The sequence below is a fragment of the Rattus norvegicus genome, chromosome 3 (assembly GCF_036323735.1).
Source record: "Rattus norvegicus strain BN/NHsdMcwi chromosome 3, GRCr8, whole genome shotgun sequence".
NCBI classification, from domain to species: Eukaryota; Metazoa; Chordata; class Mammalia; order Rodentia; family Muridae; genus Rattus; species Rattus norvegicus.
In genome coordinates, this window is record NC_086021.1 from 9,873,248 (window position 1) to 9,879,247 (window position 6,000).

The window sequence follows — 6,000 nt, forward strand, 5'->3', positions numbered from 1 at the left end:
CCTATAGGAATAACACCAGACTTCTCACCAGAGACTATGAAAGTCAGATCCAGAGTGGATTTTATAAAACACTAAGAGAACATAAATGCCAGCCCAGGCTACTGTCCCCTGCCAAACTTTCAATCAACACAGTTGGAGAAACCAAGGTATTTTATGATAAACATAATTTACACAGTATATTTTCACAAATCCTGCCTTACAAAAGATAATAGATGGGAAACTCCAACACAAGGAGGGAAACTACACCCCATAAAAAGCAAGAAATTAATCCTCTTGCAACAAACCCAAAAGAAGAGAGTCACACAAACATAATTCCACCTCTACCAAAAAATAATATCAGAAAACCACAATAACTATTCCTTAATATCTCTTAGCATCAATGCAAAATTCTCCAATAAAAAAGACATAGACTAACAGACTGCATACATAAAGAAGAACTAGAATTTTGTTGCATTAAGGAAACACAGCTCAGTGACAAAGACAGATAGTATCTCAGAATAAAAGGCTGGAAAACAATTTTCCAAGAAAATGGTCTGTAGAAACATCCTGGAGGATACAATGCAGTCTCTAATTCAACCAAAGTTATCAAAAAAGAAAAAAAAGATAAGGAAGGACACTTCATTTTCATCAAAGAAAAAAATCCACCAAGATCAACTCTCTATCCTGAATATCTATACGCTACATCCAAGAGCACCTAAATTTTTAAAGGAAACCGAACTAAAGCTCAGGCTAACGAAATAGTCGTGGGAGACTTCAACAACCCACACTCAGCAATGGCCAGATCATGGAATGGGAAACCGGAGACACAGAGAAATTAATAGCTTTTGAACCAAATGGATTTAAGAAATATCTATAGAATATTTCATCCTTGAACAAAAGAATATACCTTATTCTCAGGAACTCATGGCACGTTCTCCAAAACTGATCATACAGTTGGTCATAAAAGAGGCATCAACAGATACAAAAGAGTGAAATAATCCCATGCATTTTCTCACACTACCATGACCTAAGGCTGGATTCAATAACAACAAAAATGTCAGGAAACCCAAATACTCATAGAGGTTGACCAATATTTTACTCAGTGATAACTTGGTAGAGGAAGAACTAAAGAAAAAAATTAAAAAATTAAAAATGTTTTAAAATTTTAGGAAATGTAAGGTACAACAAACAAACTTATGGGACACAATGATAGTATAGCTAAGAGGAAGACTCAAAGCTCTGAGAGCATCCAAAGGGAAACTGGAGAGAGCATACATTAGCAGCTTGACAACAAATATAAAAGCTCAAAAGCAAAAAGAAGCAGATTCACCCAAGAGGAGCAGAAGTCAGGAAATAATCAAACTCGGGTCTGAAATCAACTAAGGAGAAACACAAAGAACTCGACAAAGAATCAATAGAACCAGGGGCTGGATCCAAGGGTAAATCAACATGGTACATAAACCTGACCTAGAATGACAAAAGGGCACAGAGAAAGTATCCAAATAACAAAATCAAAAAGGAGAGGGAGACAAAACAAGAGAATCTGCAGAAATTCAAAACATCATCATACCGTATTACTGAAATTTATATTCAAGAAAAGCAGAAAATCTGGACCAAATGATCAATTTTCTATACAGGGAGCAGTTACCAAAATTAAGTCAGGGTCAGATAAAATATCTAAACTGTACCATGAATCCGAAAAATTTAGAAACAATTATTAAAAGGCTCCCAATTGGGAAAAGATCCCAGGACCAGATGATTTTAGTGGAAAATTCTATCCGCACTTCCTAGAACCAAATACCACTATTGTCCAAAATATTCCACAAAATACAAACAGAGGACCACTACCCAATTCCATCGAGGAAGCCACCGTGACGCTTATACCTAAAGCACACAAGGACCCAATAAAGAAAGTGAACTTCAGACCAATTTCCCTTTTGAATATTGACAAAAAATATTCAATCAAATCATTGCAAACCAAACCCATGAACACATCAAAATGGTCATCCATCACGATCAAGGAGACTTCAAAACAGGAATGCAAGGATATTTCCATATGGAATTCCATCAACATAATCCACCAGATAATCAAACTGAAAAAAAAAATGACATTTCCCTCTCATTAGGTGCTGCGAAAGCATTTGACAAAATAAAATGCCCCTTCATAGCCAAAGCCTTGCAATGATAGGAATTCAAGGCCCATACTCAACCATAGTAAAGTCATGGACAGCAAACCAGTAGCCAAAAATCAAGCTAAATGAAGAAAAACTTGAAGCTCTTCCTCTAAAATCAGGGACTAGACAAGGCTATCCCTTCTCTTCCTACTTATTCAATATAGTACTCAATGTGCTAGCCTGACCAATCAGACAACAAAGAAGGACAAAGGGATACAAATATGAAAGGAAGAGGCCAATATATCACTATTTGCAGGTGATACGATAGTATACCTAAGTGACTCCATTATTTCCACCAGAAAACTACTGCACGTGATAAACAGCTTCAGGAAAATCCTGGATATAGAATTAACTCAAACAGATCAGTGACCTTCCATGAATAAACAGACCGAGAAAGAAATTAGGGAAATGACACTCTTCACAATAATCACAAATAACAAAAAATACCTCCGTGCAACTCAAACCAGGCAAGTGAAAGCGCCTTATGACGAGAACTTAATGTCTCTAATAGAAGAAAATTTGAGAAGATGCAAAGACCTTTCATGGTCATGGATTGGCAGTATTGATATAGTAAAAATGGCCCTTTGCCAAAATCATTCTACAGATTCAATGCAATCCCCAAGAAAATCTCAACAAAATTATTCATACAGTTAGAAGGAGAAATATGCAAGTTCATTTAGAATAAGAAAAAAACTAGGAAGTGAAAACTATTCTCAAAATAAAAGAAATTCTGGGGAAATCAACATCCCTAAGCTCAAGCTGAATACCCAGCAATAGTGATAAAAATTATATGGTATTGGTACAGAGACAGGCAAGTAAACACCTGTGTTGGTTCACGTAGATGTCAGCATGTAAATTAATGTAAATCCATCCATTCTTATCACACTGTACGAAGCTGAAGTCCAAGCATATTAAGGGCATCGAGAAAAAAGAGATAAACACAAATCAATAGAAGAAAAAGTGGGGAAAAGCTTGAACACATCATAACAATGGAAAATTTCTTGAACAGAACACCAAACCACTGGCTTATGCTTTACAACGAAGAGTTGACAGATTGGACCTTGACATAATGCAAAGTGTCTGTAAGGCAAGGAACAATGTCATTATGACAAAATGGCAACTAATATCTTGAAAAAAGATCTTTGCCATCCTATATCTGAAAAAGAACTAATATTCAATATGTACAAAGACCTCAAGAAGTTATACTCCAGAAAGTCAAATAACCCTATTATAAATGGGGTACAGATCTAAACAAATAATTGTCAGCAGAAGAATTTTGAATGGATGAGAAATACATAAATGATCAACGTCATTATTCATCAGGGTAATACAAATCAAAGGATACACGAGGCAGAATGGCTAAGATCAAACATTCAGTTAACAACAGATGCTGGTCACCATGTGGAGAAAGAGGAAGACTCCTCCATTATTGGTGGGATTTAAATGAGGTACAATATTCCAGAAATTACTCTGGGCTTTCCTCAGAACATTGGACATGGTATATGTTGAGGACTTAGCTACCCCACTCCTGGGCTTATTCCCAAATGATGCCCCAACATAGAACCAGACACACGTTGTACTCTGTTTACAGCAGCTTTATTCATGATAGCCAGAAGCTAGGAAGAACCCAGATGATTTGACCAAAGGAATGGGTACAGAAAATGTGGTTCATCTACATAATGGAGAGCCCCTCAGTAATCAAATACCATGACATCGTGAAATTCATAACAAATGAATGAAACTATGAAATACCATCCGGAATGAGGCAACCAAATCACACACACACACAAAACAAAAAGAAAAACAAAAACAAAAACAAAAACAAAACACACACACACACAGACACACACACACACACACACACACTCAATACCCCAAAAGCTTGAATTACCCAACATACAGTTCACATACTGCAACCAAATCACACACACACTCACAAAAAAACAAAAAAAACCACACACAATATATATATATATATATATATATATATATATATATATATATATATATATATATATATATATATGTCAAATCTACTTTTAATCTGATTTTTGTGGTAGGATGTTTCATCTTTATCCCAGAACTTTAATCAAGATCTATTCGTTTTTTTTATTTTTTTAGTCATCTGCAAATACATCTTTTTTAGGAATGAATCCTTCTCAAAGGAGACCAGAGAAGAGACCTGCAGTTCCATGATTAATAAACGACATTGCAAGACATCAAAGCAAAATGTAAAAGTGTGAATGGAATAAATATTCTAGGACAGTGTTTTGGAAGCAGCTTCTTTCATAGGCAGTCTTTGAAGGAGAGCTCTGAAATTTTGCATTTCATATTTGTCTTTTCTGGGACTCTGACTAGAATGTACTCACAACTGTTTGGGATTTTCTTGGCAATTAACCAGTTTGTGAACAGAGCTGAATTCATCATATGGTCTGCTGTCTGTGTTAATATTAATACAGTGAGGAACAACAATGCTAAAGCTCTTCATCTGCTTTTCAGACAGAATCCTCATACAAGTGTCGACGTCTGTGGGTTGTGGTAGGGAAAGGTTGAGAACACTGGCTGAGAGCTGTAAATGCAGAAGTACATGCTTGAGGGAGGGAAAGGTCAGTGTGTAGATCATAAAAAACTTCACAACATTCATTGTTTCAATAATCATTAGGAAGTGGACTTCTGCAAAATGACTTCAGCAGAACAGCATGGTAGAAAATCAGTAACTGATTCACTGGAGATTTAGATTCACTGGATTGTTAAACATGGGATTAGAGGTAGAGACATGTCAGCACATGAAGAATGGATACTCAATCCTGTGTGATCTGTTAAGCTTCCCTCCCCCATGGTTTCATGAAAACAGCATCATATTGAAGCACTGAGGAATAGAGTAAAAGTCATTTTTTTGAAAATCCAAGTCACAAGAAAATACTGTCCTCCTCCATGATGCATATAATCTCTCAGGTGCGCTGGCCTTCAGCATGACTGGATGACAGCTGTCAGCACGGGATTTACGGAACCCTTTTCATAACAGCAGAGCTCCAATCTGCTTCAGCGACGTCATCAGCTCCCCATTCTGTTGCAGTGAGATTAGATCACTGCGTCTGCCTATGAAGTCTTTGATTACCTATAAAGACCCAAGGAACTGTTCTCACTCCATTACTTATTGTTGTGAGTAATCTTGAATTGAATTGGTGATGTTAGTGGCTGTGATGTCTACAAATCCCAGAAGACCATGTTTGAAAGGGAGTTGATTGAGGATTTCTTGGGTATATCTGCAACACTGTAAGGTGGGCTCGATGAAAGGGAACATCTGCCCAGACTGGGTCTTGCAGTTCCCACTCCTGAGCCCTGCTGTGAGGCTGCAGCTTCCCTGAAAAGAACGTTCAGTTTAAGGTATTAGTCTATTGAAAAATGGCAATCTCGATGTGCTCCTAATAATGCATTATACTTGAATCCCATAGAAAACATGGAAGAAAGAAGCTGTTACTTTTTCCAGCTTGCACTCACATTGCTACCAAACCCTCACAGACAATAGAACCTGCTTACTGAGGATTTAACCATATAGTAATGACCAGATGAGACATCTAGGCTTGTGGACTGCTCAACTCCTGGATTCTTGGACTTTCCTAATATCCATCCATTGTTAAATTATGTGGTCACAGCCTGTGATCATTGTGATAAATCCCTTTTCTCTGTACAGAGAGATTCATCCTCTACTCTCTGTTAGGGAAAAACCAGCTTCTACACCAGGAATCTAGAGAAGACCTTTTACAGCAGTTTGTGTCTAGTAAGAGTTTCAGCTCAGTTACAAATTACCAATGGCCCCATTCCCTTAGCATGATTTCCATATGAT